General features: G+C 44.7%; 1 protein-coding gene across 7 annotated transcripts in view; it reads left to right on the top strand.

The window, feature by feature from the left end:
* The window catches only part of gtdc1 (glycosyltransferase-like domain containing 1), a 360673-nt gene that overhangs the window by 298230 nt on the left and 45144 nt on the right, over positions 1–17299 (top strand). The gene's annotated exons all lie outside the window — the stretch shown is intronic.

Genomic DNA, 17299 nt, shown 5'->3' on the forward strand with positions numbered 1-17299 from the left:
CCAAAAAACTTAAAGGTATGTGTAATATATCATTTCCTAATATAAGTATGGTACTTATGCCATCAAATTCAAACATATATCAAATGTTCTTGTAATTTTACATTGTTTTTCAGTGGAGATAGGAGTTATTCCATGTCAGGTTATTCCATGTGTCTCCACCCACACCTCTTCATCTAGCTAAATCATCATATGCCTCTGTTCTGTTTTCCCTCCTGTGCCACAAATGCAGGTCATTTAAAGAACCCTGGATGGATTTTTTTGGATACACGATTTTTCATGAATTTGCTCGTGTTTTTTGAAGAGGTAGCAGGAGGGGATTGATTGATGCTGTTGGTTATGTGTACTTAGCTTTTCAAAAGAGTTTTGATACATTGCCACATAACAGACCTGTATGAAAAGCTATCATTCATGGACTAAAAGGGGCACTAACAACATAGATGTGAATTTGGCTGATGACAAGAAACTGAGAGTAGTGGTTAATGGATGTTCAGGCTTGCAGAAATATTTCTAGTGGAATTCCTCAGGGATTGGTGTTGGGAACTTTGCTCTCAGGTATATATCTATGACATTGATCTTGGTTTACAGGGACGTCATTTCATTGTGAACTCTAAAAAGGAAAGCATAGAGCTTCAAAAAGGCATGAATAGGTTTATGGAAAGGGTGGACAAGTTGCAGGTGCTGTTCAATATAGAGACATGGTTAGTGATTTATTTGATAAGAGTATTCTAGGACATGCTAACAGAACTGTGAGTGTACCTGAACCATATGGACTGCAGTGATTCCAAAAAGAGGCTCATCTGTGATTACATTCCCTATCGTTTGGAAACAGGCCCTTCGGCCCAACAAGTCCACACCGATCCTCCGAAGACTCATTTCCCTTTGATTAATGCACCTAACACTATGGGCAATTTAGCACGGCCAATCCACCTGACCTGCACATCTTTGGACTGTGGGAGGAAACCGGAGCACCTGGAGGAAACCCATGCAGGCACAGGGAGAATGTGCAATCTCTACACAAACAGTTGCCCAAGGCTGGAATCCCCCCACCTTGTCTCAGTCCCAACCCTCGAACTCAGCACCACCTTCCTAACCTGCAATCTTCTTCCTGACCTCTCCGCCCCCACCCCCACTCAGGTGTATCACCCTCACCTTATCACTCTCACCTTAACCTCCTTCCACCTCTCACATTTCGAACGTCCCTCACCCAAGTCTCTCCTCCCTACCTTTTATCTTAGCCTGCTTGGCACACTTTCCTCGTTCCCGAAGAAGGGCTCATGCCCGAAACGCCGATTCTCCTGCTCCTTGGATGCTGTCTGACCTGCTGCACTTTTCCAGCAACACATTTCAAGGCTGGAATCAAACCTGGGATTTTGGCACTGTGAGGCAACAGTGCTAACCACTAAGCCACTGTGCCACCCCATACCACAATGATTTTAACTCCTAGACTGGATAAGCTGATAACTTCTTCCTGGAACTACATAGCATTTATTTCAATGCAAGGGTCCTAACAGGGAAGGCAGATGAACTCAGGGCATGGTTAGGAACATGGGACTGGGATATCATAGCAATTACAGAAACATGGCTCAGGGATGGGCAGGACTGGCAGCTTAATGTTCCAGGATACAAATGCTTAAGGAATGATAGAAAGGGAGGCAAGAGAGGAGGGGAGTGGCATTTTAGATAAGGGATAGCATTACAGCTGTGCTGAGGGGAGATATTCCCGGAAATTCATCCAGCAAAGTTATTTGGGTGGGATTGAGAAATAAGAAAGGGATGACCTCCTTATTGGGATTGGATTATAGACCCACTAATAGTCAGAGGGAAATTGAGAAACAAACTTGTAAGGAGATCTCAACAATCTGTACGAATAATAAGGTAGTTATGGTAGGCGATTTTAACTTTCCAAACATGGATTGGGACTGCCATAGTGTTAAAGGTTTAGATGGAGAGGAATTTCTTAAGTGTGTACAAAACAATTTTCTGATTCAGTATGTAAATGTACCGACGAGAGAAGGTGTAAAACTTGACCTACTCTTGGGAAGTAAGGCAGGGCAGGTGACTGAGGTGTCAGTGGGGGAGCACTTTATGGCCTATGACCATAATTCGATTAGATTTAAAATAATGAGGGAAAAGGATAGACCAGATCTAAAAGTTGAAGTTCTAAATTGGAGAAAGGCCAATTTTGACGATATTAGGCAAGACCTTTCGAAAGCTGATTGGAGGGCAGATGTTCGCAGGTAAAGGGACGGCTGGAAAATGGGAAGCCTTCAGAAATGAGATAACAAGAATCCAGAGAAAGTATATTCCTGTCTGAGTGAAAGGGACCGCTGGTAGGTATAGGGAATGCTGGATGACTAAAGAAATTGAGGGTTTGGTTAAGAAAAAGAAGGAAGCATATGTCAGGTACAGTTAGGATAGATCAAGTGAATCCTTAGAAGAGTATAAAGAAAGTAGGAGATAAATCAGGAGGGCAAAAAGGGGACATGAGATAGCTTTGGCAAATAGAATTAAGGAGAATCCAAAGGGTTTTTATAAATAGATTAAGGACAAAAGGGTAACTAGGGAGAGAATAGGGCCCCTCAAAGATCAGCAAGGCGGCCTTTGTGTGGAGCCACAGAAAATGGGGGAGATACTAAATGAATATTTTGCATCAGTATTTACTGTGGAAAAGGATATGGAAGATATAGATTGCAGGAAATAGATGGTGACATCTTGCAAAATGTCTCAATTACAGAGGAGGAAGTGCTGGATGTCTTGAAACGGTTAAAGATGGATAAATCCCCAGGACCTGATCAGGTGTACCCGAGAACTCTGTGGGAAGCTAGAGAAGTGATTGCTTGGCCTCTTGCTGAGATATTTGTATCATCGATAGTCACAGGTGAGGTGTCAGAAGACTGGAGGTTGGCAAATGTGATGCCACTGTTTAAGAGGGCAGTAAAGTCAAGCCAGGGAACTATAGACCAGTGAGCATGATGTCGGTGGTGGGCAAGTTGTTGGAGGGAATCCTGAGGGACAGGACGTACATGTATTTGGAAAGGCAAGGACTGATTAGGGATAGTCAACATGGCTTTGTGTGTGGGAAATCATGTCTCTCAAACTTGATTGAGTTTTTTGAAGAAGTAACAAAGAAGATTGATGAGGACAGAGCAGTAGATGTGATCTATATGGACTTTAGTAAGGCGTTCAACAAGGTTCCCCATGGGAGACTGATTAGCAAGGTTAGATCTCATGGAATACAGGGAGAACTAGCCATTTGGATTCAGAACTGGCTCAAAGATAGAAGTCAGAGGGTGGTGGTGGATGGCTGTTTTTCACACTGGAAGCCTGTGACCAGTGGAGTGCCACAAGGATCGGTGCTGGACCCTCTACTTTTTGTTATTTACATAAATGATTTGGATGCGAGCATAAGAGGTACTGTTAGTAAGTTTGCAGATGACACCAAAATTGGAGGTTTAGTGGACAGTGAAGAGGGTTACCTCAGATTACAACAGGATCTGGACCAGATGGGCCAATGGACTGAGATGCGGCCGATGCAGTTTAATTCAGATAAATGCGAGGTGTTACATTTTGTGAAAGTAAATCTTAGCAGGACTTATACACTTAATGGTAAGCACCTAGGGAGTGTTGCTGAACAAAGAGACCCTGGAGTGAGGTTCATAGCTCTTTGAAAGTGGACTCGCAGGTAGATAGGATAGTGAAGAAGGCGTTTGGTATGCTTTCTTTTATTGGTCAGAATATTGAGTACAGGAGTTGGGAGGTATTGATGTGGCTGGTACAGGACATTGGTTAGGCCACTGTTGGAATATTGTGTGGAATTCTGGTCTCCTTCCTATCGGAAAAATGTTGTGAAACTTGAAAGGGTTCAGAAAAGATTTACAAGGATGTTGCCAGGGTTGGAGGATTTGAGCTATAGGGAGAGGCTGAACAGGCTGGGACTGTTTTCCCTGGATGGTCGGAGGCTGAGGGGTGACCTTATAGAGGTTTACAAAATTATGAGGGGCATGGATAGGATAAATAGACAAAGTCTTTTCCCTGGGGTCGGGGAGTCCATAGCTAGAGGGCATAGGTTTAGAGTGAGAGTGTAAAGGTATGAAAGAGATCTAAGGGGCAACTTTTTCACGCAGAAGGTGGTACGTGTATGGAATGAGCTGCCATGTGGTGGAGGCTGGTACAATTGCAACATTTAAGAGTGCATTTGGATGGGTATATTAATAGCAAGCGTTTGAAGAGATATGGGCCGGGTGCTGGCAGGTGGGACTAGATTGGGTTGGGATATCTGGTCGGCATGGAAGGGTTGGACTGAAAGGTCTGTTTTCATGCTGTACATCTCTATGACTCTATACCTGATCTTAAATGTATTCAGCTTTAATGTAACCTCCTCAGGGCATTATCCTAGCACTTCTTATTTGGGTCTGTCACTAATTCCTTACAATAAGATAATTTCCTCTTCACTGGAGCACTGCTCTATACAACCATGTCTGTCCAAGGACTTCACAGAACTACTCAAAGCAAAGTAAAATGAAAAAAATGTCTTTCTAAGCTTAACTGTGCCCTAAATTAAAAAGAAATCTGTCTATAAATTTCTAAAAGATGCTAAAGCACAATGGCTTACCTTGCTAGACCTTGAGATACCCTATGTTAAACCAAAAAAACCCTTAATGCTGCCAAAGAAGCTCCCTCAAATTGTTGAAAAAGAAATCACCGTGGTTAAAGAAATACTTAAAAGTTAATCATTAACTTCAGACACATTGACAATAGATATGTTACTAAAGGTAAGTAATAACCTCCAGAATGTTGATAGTGGAGAAAGTGGAGGTGGTAGTGCCATGGAATGCTAAGTGAAAGTAGTTATTTTTATTTTTGTTGGCAATTGTCATTGCTTGGCAATTCTGTGATGTGAGACTACGATTTGCCACTTACTAACTCAAACCTAAATATTGTTTACGTCTGGCCCCGCAAGGGTACAGGCTGCATCGATATCTGAGGTGTTACGACTCGTACAGAACATTGTGGAATCAAGCAAGCATTCCCATTTCTGATGTAATGATGGAGGGGATATCTTATATTTTGTCACATTCTTCTTTTGTTTAATTACGTTTCCCTATTTGGAGGTGTCCATAAATTTTGAAATATTCCACGTTTGCGAAAAGTTTTGTAGCTCAAGTGCCAGTTGTCATCGTTGTGGGTATGTTCACTGAGCTGGGAAGTTGATTTGCGACGTTTCACCCCACCTAGGTGACATCTTAAGTGCTTTGGTGCCTCTTGTGAAGTGCTGCTGTGCTGTATCTTCTGGAATTTATTTGATTCCATTCCTGCTTCTGGTTGCTGGTTCCGCTTGTTCATTTTAGTGGCTGATATATTGGGACCAGGTCTGTGTTTATTGATGGTGTCCGTGGATGAGTGCCATGCCTCTAGAAATTCTCTGGCTGTCCTCTGTTGCCAGAACTGGCAACAGGAAACAGCAGGAACGCAACCAAATAAATTCCAGAAGACATATTATAGCAGCGCTTTACATGAAGCTCTCAAGCACTGAAGATGTCAACTAGACAGGGGACGAAATGTCTGCAAATCATCTTCACAGCTCGGTGAAGATACCCACAACTTTGAAATATATTTCCCATTTCCAAGTCTAAATTGGTAATGTAAACTGTAAAGAAGGTTAACTGAAATATGCTGGTATTTCCATACTCCAGTTAGATATGTTTGGCTTAAGATGTAGGCAAGCAAACAAAGAATGTTCAACAATATGAGATCCTAATGAGACCACTAATGTAACCAGATTAAATGGGGGCATAGACTTTTTATTCTAATTTCTTCATACAGAGTACCACAGTAGATGTATATGGACTCATGTAAGATAACAGATTTCATCGAGTTTCAAACGAGAGTTATATTGAAACACCTCCTCAGTTGCTGCTTGACCTGCTGAGTTTCTCCAGCATTTCTGTTTTTATTTTAGTACTCTATCTGCTTTAGTCTAACACTTGAATCTTGCATAGTATCTGAGAAATCAGTGGCACATCACAGTATTCATATTATAGGGCATGTTTTGAAAGTGAGCACTGTAGATGCTGGAGATCAGAGTTGAAGAGCGTGGTGCTGGCAAAGCACAGCCAGGAGCATCCAAGGAGCAGGAGAATTGATGTTTCGAGCATAAGCTGTTCATCAGGAATGAGGGGGTAGCCTAAGGGGGCTGAGAGATAAATGGGAATGGGGGGAAGGTAGCTCAGAATGTGATAGGTAGATGAAGAAGGGAGTGAAGATGATAGGTCGGAGAGGAGGGTGGAGTGGATAGGTGGGAAGGAAGATAGACAAGTGGGACAGATCAAGACGGTGGTGCTGAGTTGGAAAGTTGGATCTGGCGTGGGGGGAAGGTGAAATGAGAAAACAGGTGAAATCCATATTCAGCTCATGTGGTTGAAGGGTCCCAAAGCAGAAGATAAGGCGTTCTTTCTCCATACATCAAGTGGTAACAGTTTGGTGGTGGAGGAGGCCCAGGACGTCTATGTCCTTGGCCAGGTGAGAGGGGGAGTTAAAGTGTTTGGCCAAAGGGTGATGGGGTTGTTTCATGCCTGTGTCCCGGGGATGTTCTCTGAAGCATTCCGCAAGTATGCGTCCTGTCTCCCTAGTGTAGAGGAGACCACATCAGGAGCAACAGATACATTAGATGATGTGTGTGGAAGTGCAGGTAAATCTATGACGGATGTGGAAACCTCCTTTGGGCCCTTGGATGGAGGTAAGAGGGGGGTGGGGTATGGGGTGGTGGTGGTGGAGGTTGGTAGGTATAGGCACAGACTTTGCAATTCCTGCAGTGTGAGGGAGGGTGGGTTGGTGGGGGGCAAGGACCTAACAAGGAAGCTATGGAGGGACTGGTCTTTAGAGAATGCAGATAGGGGTGAGAAGGGAAATATATCCCTGTTGGTGGTGAATGTTTGTAGGTGGCAGAAATGGCGGAGGATAATGTGATGCATCCATTGGTTGGTGGGGTGAAAAGTGAGGATGAAGGAAATTCTGTCCTTGTTGCAGAGTGGTGTGGTTGAGGGCAGAGGTGCAGGAAGTGGATGAGATGAGCTGCAGGGGATCATGGGAGGACCACGTGCGGCCTCTACTGTATCTGCTCCCAGGAGGACCAACTCCACCACAGAACATATCGACATCTACACCACTGAAGCCCGGCGTCAACTTGCACACATTCTCCTATTGCCCCTTTGACCGCGGCCTCACCTCCCATCACCAAACCATCATCTCCCAAACCACATATAACCTCATCACCTCAGGCGATCTCCCACCCATAGCCTCCAACCTCATCGTCTGGGAACCCTGCACCACCCAGTTCTACCTCCTACCCAAAATTCACAAACCTGACTGACTCACTGAACTCATCTCTACATACCTTGACACAGTTCTATCCTCCCGATCCAGGAACTCCCCATCTATGTTTGGGACACCATCCACACACTCCACCTCCTCCATGACTTTTGTTTCCCTGGCCCCCAACTCTTCATCTTTATTATGGGCATCCAGTCCTTATACACATCCATCCTCCATGATGAAGGCCTCCAAGCCCTCCATTTCTTCCCCTCCCGTCAACCCCACCAGTATCCTTCCACTGACACTTACCGTCAGTAATTTCTCCTTTTATTCCTCCCACTTTCTCCAAACCAAAAGGGTAGCTATGGACACCCACATGGGCCCCAGCTTTGCCTGTCTCTTTGTCAGTTACGTGGAACAGTCCATTTTCCGCAGCTACACCGGCACCATCCCCCACCTTTTCCCTCGGCTACATCAATGACTGTATCGGCACCACCTTGTGCTCCCATGAGGAGGTTGAACAGTTCATCAACTTCACTAACATGTTCGATCCTGACCTCAAGTTCACCTGGACCATCTCAGACACCTCCCTCCCCTTTTTGGACCTCTCTATCTCTATTAACGGTGACTGACTCAACACAAACATCTACTACAAACCCACCGACTCCCACAGCTACCTGGACTGCACCTCCTCCCACCCTGCCTCCTGTAAAACTTGTAACCCTTATTCTGAATTCCTCCACCTTCGCTGCATCTGTTCCTAGGAGGACAAATTCCACCCAGAACATACCAGAAGGCCGCCTTGTTCAAAGACTGCAATTTCTCCTCCCTCGTGGTCAATGATCACGTGGCCCTCCAGCACATCTCATCCACTTCCGGCACCTCTGCCCTCAAAGCCCACCCCTCCAACCGCAACAAGTTCAGAACCCCCAGATCTCACCTTCCACCCCACCGACCTCTGGATGCATTGCATTAGCCTCCGCCATTTCTGCCACCGACAAACAGACCCTACCATCAGGAATATATTTCCCTCCCCACCCCTACCTGTTTTCCCTAAAATACAATTCCTTCTGCGACTCCCTTGTTATGTCCACGCCCCCCACCAATCCACCCTTCTCTCCTGGCACCTTCTCCGCTACTGCAGGAATTGCAAAACCTGTGCCTTACAGTCATCCAATGCCTCAAAGGAGCCTTCCACATCTGTCAGAGATGTACCTGCACTTCCAAACACGGCATCTACTGTATCCATTGCTCCCGAAGTGGTCTCCTCTGTATCGGGGAGACAAGACACCTACTTGCGGATGTTTCAGAGAACATCTCCGGGACACCTGCACCAACCAACACCACCGCTCCGTGGCTGAACACTTCAACTCCCCCTCCCACTGTGCCAAGGATATGCAGGACCTGTGCCTCTTCCACTGCCAAACATTCACCCAATGCCTGGAGGATGAACGCTTCATCTTCAGCCTTGGGACCCTCCAACCAACGCGATCAATATGGATTTCACCGGTGTTCTCATTTCCCTTCCTCCCACCATATCCCAGATCCAACTTTTCAATTTGGCAACATCCTTTTGATCTAACCTACCTGTCTTACCTGTTCATCTTCTTTCCCACCTAATCGCTCCACCCTCCTCTCCGATCTTCACGCCTTACTTCATCGACCTAAAAACATCAATTCTCCTGCTGCACGGATGTTGCCTGACTGGCTTTGCTTTCCCAGCACCTCTTTGACTCATGTTTTATAATTGTCTATCCTTTCTAAAATGAGTATAGTCTTCCTGTCAGTTAGTACATTCCTGACAGTAAAGAGATTGAAATTAGTGCAACCAGAATAAAAGGAACAAACAGTCTGACTATTTCAATTTATTTGTACATACAGTGTCACAGCATGAATATGCCCACTTATCTGAGATAATAGATTTTGTTGCATTCAGAGTTCTACTGATGGAGTAAATATAACACTACCAGTGCAAGAGAGGCAACCTTTGATTGGTTAACTCATACTAATGGTGTTTACATTACAAGGATGAAAGGTAAAATATTGATAGCATTGCAAATAAAATAACCAAGTCCTAATACTGAGCATTTCCAAATGCATCTGTGGGTTGATACCCTTTCAGCCCAATATTACACATGAATGTTAATTTGGAGGATCACAGTTAACACCTGGGAGCTCAAAGTCTCCAATCCATTTTTTTTCCACTTTAAACATGCTTTAAGGAAAGCTAAAAGGTCTAACTTTTTTAAAAAAAATAAACTTTAATAATTTTCTAGTTTGCTTAAATTTCGGGGAATATTATTTTAACTAACAGTCTGGTGGGGGAGCTCAATCTCGTGTTTTGCACAGCCTGTACTATGTGAAAAGTTGTTGCCACTCCTGGCAGCTTGGATGACCATGTTTAAAGGTAGTGCTAGGGTTTGGCCAGCTGGAGTGCTGAGCTTCAGAGCTTACACCTATACTGGAAGCACAACAGTGCTTCTGCAAGACTGAGAATTGTGTACATGGTACGCTTTTAGACATGGTCATGCTGCAGCTTGCAGATGTACTTTAAGAGAAGGAGTGGGTGACCACTATTATGGAGATGGAAAGCAAACAGGTAGTCAGGAAGGACAGTGTTAGACTGGGTAGTACAGCCAGACCGCAGCAGAACTAAGAGGAGGTTAGGGGGTGTGGTGGAAGAGAAGTGGATCAAAAATGATAGGTGACCCAATAGTGAGGGATGGAGGTAGGTGTTTCTGCTGCTGCAGATGTAGTTCCAAGGTGGTGTACTGCTCCCTGGAACCACGGTCAAGGATGTCACTGGCTCCAGGGCATTATGAGTCACATAGTTACCAAAGACATAAGTAAAAAGCGGGATGACGTTCTGTAAGAAGAATTTAGGGAGCAAGATAGTAGACTGAAAAGCAGGATCTCAAATATTGTAATATCTGTTTTATTCCAGGTGCCACATGCTAATGAGTATGGGAATAGGTGGATAGAACAGGTGTGAGAGTGTGGTGCTGGAAAAACACAGCAGGTCAGGCAGCATCCGAGGAGCAGGAGAATCGATATTTCGGGCAAGAGCCCTTCATCGCGATTCCTGATGAAAGCCTCTTGCCCGAAATGTTGATTCTCCCGCTCCTCGGATGCTGCCAGACCTGCTGTGCTTTTCCAGCACCACACTCTCAATTCTAAGCTCCAGCATCTGCAGTCCTCACTTTCTCCCCGGATAGAACAGGTGAATGAGTGTTAAAGTCATAGAGATGTTCAGCATGGAAACAGGCCCTTCAGTTCAACCCGTCCATGCCGACCAGATATCCCAACCCAATCTAGTCCCACCAGCTGGCACCCGGCCCATATCCCTCCAAATCCTTCCTATTCATATACCCATCCAAATGCCTCTTAAATGTTGCAATTGTACCAGCCTCCACCACTTCCTCTGGCAGCTCATTCCATACACGTACTACCCTCTGTGTGAAATTGTTGCCCCTCAAGTCTCTTTTATTTCTTGGGGATCGGGGAAGCGAAAATCATGGAGGAAGTGGAGGGCGTGGGTGGTGTCCCTAATGCCAGTTTGCGGACACCTCCTCCTACTGCCCCTTTGACCATGACCCCACCTCCCACCACCAAACCATCATCTCCCAGACCATCCATAACCTCATCACCTCAGGGGATCTCCCATCCACTGCCTCCAATCTCATAGTCCCACAACCCCGCACTGCCCGTTTCTACCTCCTGACCAAAATCCACAAACCTGACTGCGCCGGCCGACCCATTGTCTCAGCCTGCTCGTGCCCCACCGAACTCATCTCTGCATGCCTCGACACGGTCCTATCCCCCTTAGTCCAAGAACTCCCCATCTACGTTCGGGACACCACCCACGCTCTCCACTTCCTCCATGATTTTCGCTTCCCCGGTCCCCAATGCCCTATCTTCACCATGGACATCCAGTCCCTGTACACCTCCATCCCCCATCACGAAGGACTCAAAACCCTCTGCTTCTTCCTTTCCCGCCATACCAACCAGTACCCTTCCACTGACACCCTCCTTTGACTGACTGAACTGGTCCTCACCCTGAACAACTTCTCTTTTCGATCCTCCCACTTGCTCCAAACTAAAGGAGTTGCCATGGGCACCCGCATGGGCCCCAGCTATGCCTGCCTCTTCGTCGGATATGTGGAACAGTCCATCTTCCGCAGCTACACTGGCACCATCCCCCACCTTTTCCTCCGCTACATCGATGACTGTATCGGTGCTGCCTCGTGTTCCCACGAGGAGATTGAGCAGTTCATCCACTTTACCAACATTTTCCACACCGACCTTAAATTTACCTGGACCGTCTCAGACTCCGCCCTCCCCTTCCTAGACCTTTCCATTTCTATCTCGGGCAACCGAATCAACACGGACATCTACTATAAACCGACCGACTCCCACAGCTACCTAGACTGCACCTCCTCCCACCCTGCCCCCTGTTAAAAACGCCATCCCATATTCCCAATTCCTTCGTCTCTGCAGCATCTGCTCCCAGGAGGACCAGTTCCAATACCGTACAACCCAGATGGCCTCCTTCTTCAAGGACTGCAGTTTCTCCCCAGAAGTGATCGACGATGCCCTCCACCGCATCTCCTCCACTTCCCGCTCATCCACCCTCCAATCACCACCAGGACAGAACCCCACTGGTCCTCACCTACCACCCCACCAACCTCCATATACATCGTATCATCCGTCGTCATTTCCGCCACCTCCAAATGGACCCCACCACCAGAGATATATATTTCCCTCCCCTCCCCTGTCAGTGTTCCAAAAAGACCACTCCCTCTGTGACTCCCTCTTCATGTCCACACCCCCCACCAACCCAACCTCCACTCCCGGCACCTTCCCCTACAACCACAAGAAATGCAAAACTTGCGCCCACACCTCCCCCCTTACTTCCCTCCAAGGCCCCAAGGGATCCTTCCATATCCACCACAAATTCACCTGCACCTCCACACACCTCATTTACTGCATCCGCTGCACCCGATGGGGCCTCCTCTATATTCGGGAGACAGACCGCCTACTTATGGAATGTTTCAGAGAACACCTCTGGGACACCCGGACCAACCAACCCAACCCCCTCCCGTGGCTCAACACTTCAACTCCCCTCCCACTCCACCAAGGACATGCAGGTCCTTGGACCCCTCCATCGCCAGACCATAATAACACGACGGCTGGAGGAAAAGCGCCTCATCTTCTGCCTAGGAATCCTCCAACCACAAGGGATGAACTCAGATTTCTCCAGTTTCCTCATTTCCACACCCCCCCCCCCCCCACCTTGTCTCAGTCAAATCCCTCGAACTCAGCACCACCTTCCTAACCTGCAATCTTCTTCCTGACCTCTCCGACCCCACCCCCACTCCGGCCTATCACCCTCACCTTGACCTCCTTCCACCTATTGCATTTCCAACACCCCTCCCCCAAGTCCCTCCTCCCTACCTTTTATCTTAGCCTGCTGGACACACTTTCCTCATTCCTGAAGAAGGGCCTATGCCCGAAACGTCGATTCTCCTGTTCCTTGGATGCTGCCTGACCTGCTGCGCTTTTCCAGCATCACACTTTCAGCTCTGATTTTAATGTAAGACAAGATTTGGCCAAAGTGGACTGGGAGCTGCTGCTTTTCGGAAAATTTACATCAGAGCAATGGGATTCATTCAAAAAGGAAACATTGACTCTCAATGTTCCTGTAAAGGCAAAGGGTGAGACCAGCAAGTCTAGAGAATCTTGGGTGTCATGGGATGTACAAAATTGGGTCAGGTTAAAAAAGAAAATATGGCAGATGCTAATGGCTCAAAGCAGCAAAAACCCTAGCAAAGTATTCAAAGTGCAGGGGCTTGTTTAAAAATTAAAGCAGGAACACGAACAGGAGGCATGGAGAAACACTGAAGAGTAAAATAATAGAAAATCTATGTTGCTGTAAAATAATAAAATATATTAGGGGACAAGTTTATAACGAGGGAAAGATCAGGGTCCATTAGGGACAAAAGGGACAATCTGTGTGGAGCTGAAGACATAGATGAGATTTTAAATGAAAATTTTGCATCTTATTGGAAGGACTAGCAAGGCAAAAAGCTACATTGTGAATGGTGAACCCTAAAGGTCACAAAGGACCATATGGACCTTGGTGCTCATGAATTTGGATCCATGAACTTAGCAGGACAGGTTGATGTGGCGGTTAAGAAGGCAAATGGGGCACTTGCCTTTACTTGTCAAAGCATTGAATGCAACAGCAAGGAGGTTATGATAGAGCTTCATAAAACATCAGTTAGGGCACAGTTGAAGTACTACGTACAGTTCCTGGTCACCACAATGTCGGAAGGATGTGGTTGCACCAGAGTGTGTGCAGACAAGTTTCACTGGGATGTTGTGTGAGGATTTCAGCTACAAGGAGAGAGACTAGATAGATGAGAATGAAGGGGAACCTAACTGAAGTGTACAAAATGATGACTGGCATAGACAAGGTAGATAGGAAGAAACATTTCCCCTTAGTAGAGAGGTCAATAATCAGTGGACATTGATTTGGTGAAAGTGACTGGAAGTTGAGAGAAGATTTCTGGAATTTATATTTACCCAGTATCACGTGTCTGGAACTCATTGCCTGAAAGGACAGTAGAGGCAGGAACACATAACATTTAAGGAGTATTTAGTGAACATGTGAAATTCCATTGCATGCAAGCCTGTGGACCATATGCTGTAAAGTGGAATTAGACTAGATTGATGATTGACGTGGGCAAGTTGGAATGAAGGGCCTCTTTCCATGTTGTAAAACTCTGAGTATTTCTATTAATTGCCCAGGACAATAAGATTGTTGTCTTTTCGAAAGATGGCTCCTGAGGATTGGCATCTTTGAACTTGGTTGGATCCAGTGTAAATGGGAAGCGGTGGAGGAGGGATGGTGGCGCAGGTGTCATTGATGATGATAAGCGGGCTCAGGTCTGATGGACTATCTTTCAACTATATCTTTCTTTTTCCTTTTTCTTGAATTATTCAAAATAATACCAAATCATGGCAACAAATGAAAGCTTTTCACGTGTATGTTATTGTATTGTTACCGTAAAATACACGTGAGAATAAATCGTACATTTGAACTAAAGGAGAATTGCTGACATCAAAGAGAATATGCCAGTATGATTTATTTGAATTGTTAATCCACCACACACAAACATTTGTGGCTGCATGAAGTTGGAAATGCTCTCCTCCACCTCTTTAAAAACAATTTTTTTTAAAGAAAAGCTCTTTAATTTATTCTGCGAGTTTTTCTTTATTCTGTTAGTAGATGTTGTAGGGACAATGAGGTAGATATAACCAGAATTCGCTGTGCTTCACGAGTAACAAGACCACTGAGAAGAGGATAGATGAAAGCTGTGGTTGAATTATCAAACATGTACCATTGTACCAGAGAAGTCTGGCTGCACAGACTTTAGAGCATAGTATAATTTCATGGCCATAGCAATTCTGTTAAGCAATAAAAGTATGAAGATGGATTTATTTGAAATTCCTTGTCCACTATTTTAGCAATAATAAATAGGTTAATGTCTCTGCTGAAATAGCAGACAGTGATTTCATGAGACCTCATAATTTCAAGGTCACTCGAAAGTAGTCAAATATGTATTTACTTGGTATGGTAACACTGTGCAACCTTTATACATGATGTAAAACAAGAACAATAATGGATTTCTGGGAGCGATTACAAGGCCACCAGCCTGCTTCTAGGGCTCAGGTAATCTGTATTACTTCCCTTCTGCAGAGATTTGAATTCATTCTAGGATTCTAACTCAGTACTGCATTGTTGGTGGCCATCTTTCAGATGAGATGCCCTACCTGTACTTTCAAGATTCCATGACACTAGTCAAAGTTCCCTCTGTTCATGATTTGTTTTTAACCAGTAATACTAAACTACCTTATCTGGTCATTTGTACTTAGTTGCCTTTGGAATTGTTACATGTTTACATGTAGTGCATGAAATGTGGTAGACAGAGGCTATCATGTAATAATAGGGACAAAGCATATTGGAGTGTCATGAGATCATAATGTTTTTATGTAAATAAATGTAAATGTTATCATCTGTCTTCAACACCCCATGGGCTTTTAAGCCTCAAGCATGGCACTGTTTTGCTGAAATCTTGATTTATCTCATCGTCTTTGCTCCTCACTTCAGCTCTATTCCCACTCTGAGCTGTAGCAATGTATTGCTGAGTATGAAATATAGCCATGTTCTGATTGGTTTCTGACAGCTGCAGTTAACAGTTATATGCATCATAGAGTCAGTCATACAGTGCAGAAACCAGTCCATGTTGAACATAATCCCAAACTAAACTAGTCCCACCTGCTTGCTCCTGGCCCATATCCCTTAAAACCTCTCCTATTCATTTATTTATCCAAATATCTTTTAAATGTTGTAATAGTGCCCACATCCACCACTTCCTCAGGAAGTTCATTCCACAGGCGAACCACCGTCTGTGTAAAAAAAACTTGCCTCTCATGTCTTTTTTAATTCTTTCTCCTATCACCTTAAAAATATGCCCCCTAGTCTTGAAGTCCCCATCCTAGGGAAAAGATATCTATCATTAACTCTTTCTATACCCCTCATGACCTTATAAACTTCTATAAGGTCACTTCTCAACTTCCTGTATAGGCTCCAGTGAAAGAAGTTCCAGCTTTTCTTTATAACTCAAACTTTCCATACTCAACAGCATCCTGGTAAATCTCCTCTGCGCCCTCTGCACCCACTGCAGCTTAATACTATCCTTCTTATAATTCAAACAAGCGAGGAATAAAATTATGAAGAAAATTGCTGCAAAGTTTGCATTGCTTTTCAAAATTACTGTCATAGATGCTCACCAAATCCTGATAGAAGTTTGTATAAATTCCTTTGTTGGCACGATAATTTAGTTTTGTTGTAACTTTTAAATTTAGTAAAAACTTAACTCATCAATGATAATTGAGTGGGGAATCATTTTATTTGATTTTTATTTTCTTAACATTGGAACCTGAGCAATATGAGACAAAATAAATATAACGCTTTCAGCAGGTTGTTGCTAGGGCTGCAAACAGGTTTGAATTGACCATGATCTCCAGATCATGTGAGTATTGCAACCTAAAATCCAAAAATGTTTTTCATAAAAGGGCAAATAACAATATATAAAAATGTGAAAACATATTACAGCAATATGCAGAAAAAAAAGTGTGTACATGGACTGGATTTTCCAAGGAGTCTCTCAATGCAATGAAAGAACATCATTTTTTTCTGAGAATCTGACTTGGACTCCTTCAGAAATATGAAGCCGTTTTTCCATTCTGACAAGCTGTTGATAGTCAAAAGAAGGAAACCTTGTCCCTTTTTTCACAGCAGTCAGTTGCCATGCTCTGAAACTATTGGTCCAGCATCACAGAAAGCCATCTTCACAATATTGCTAAAATGGTAAGACTCAGGTGAGGGTGCCAGGTGTTCAGGATGATAGGAGCTAACGGTGCCAAGTAGGTATGGAGTAGGGTGCAAGCTGGCAAGGAAGCCAGGTCACAGATGGTGTGTTTAAGGTAGATTGACGTGAATGCAAAATATCTGATCCAGTGGGGAGCAAGAGATGATCGGGTCCTCCAGTGGGGTTGGAAAGTTGGGACCTGGAGGAGAGTGGGCAGGAAATGCAGGGAAGGAAAAGTCCTAGGTTCAGAAGCAGGGCAAGAGAGTTACTTCCCAAGTACGGAGGGAACATGTCATGGGATGGGGGTTTGGGGGGAGGGTGAGTGCAGGTCCCAGGTGATGAGGATGTGACAAGCTGGGTCTGAGATGTTAGGTGTTTGAGAGTGTGTAGTTAAGGGAATGTAGGGTAAACTGGGGTCAGTTGAAATGCTACCCACCGTCTAGATTAGGTTTCAATATCCTTAACGTTTTCTGAGTAACTGTGTACTTAGCTGCAAATGAACCCTTCAAAATTCTCCGGTTTAAATGGATTCCTTTGGAGGGTTCCAAGCG

Source organism: Hemiscyllium ocellatum, chromosome 7 (genome assembly GCF_020745735.1).
Source record: "Hemiscyllium ocellatum isolate sHemOce1 chromosome 7, sHemOce1.pat.X.cur, whole genome shotgun sequence".
Classification (NCBI taxonomy): Eukaryota; Metazoa; Chordata; class Chondrichthyes; order Orectolobiformes; family Hemiscylliidae; genus Hemiscyllium; species Hemiscyllium ocellatum.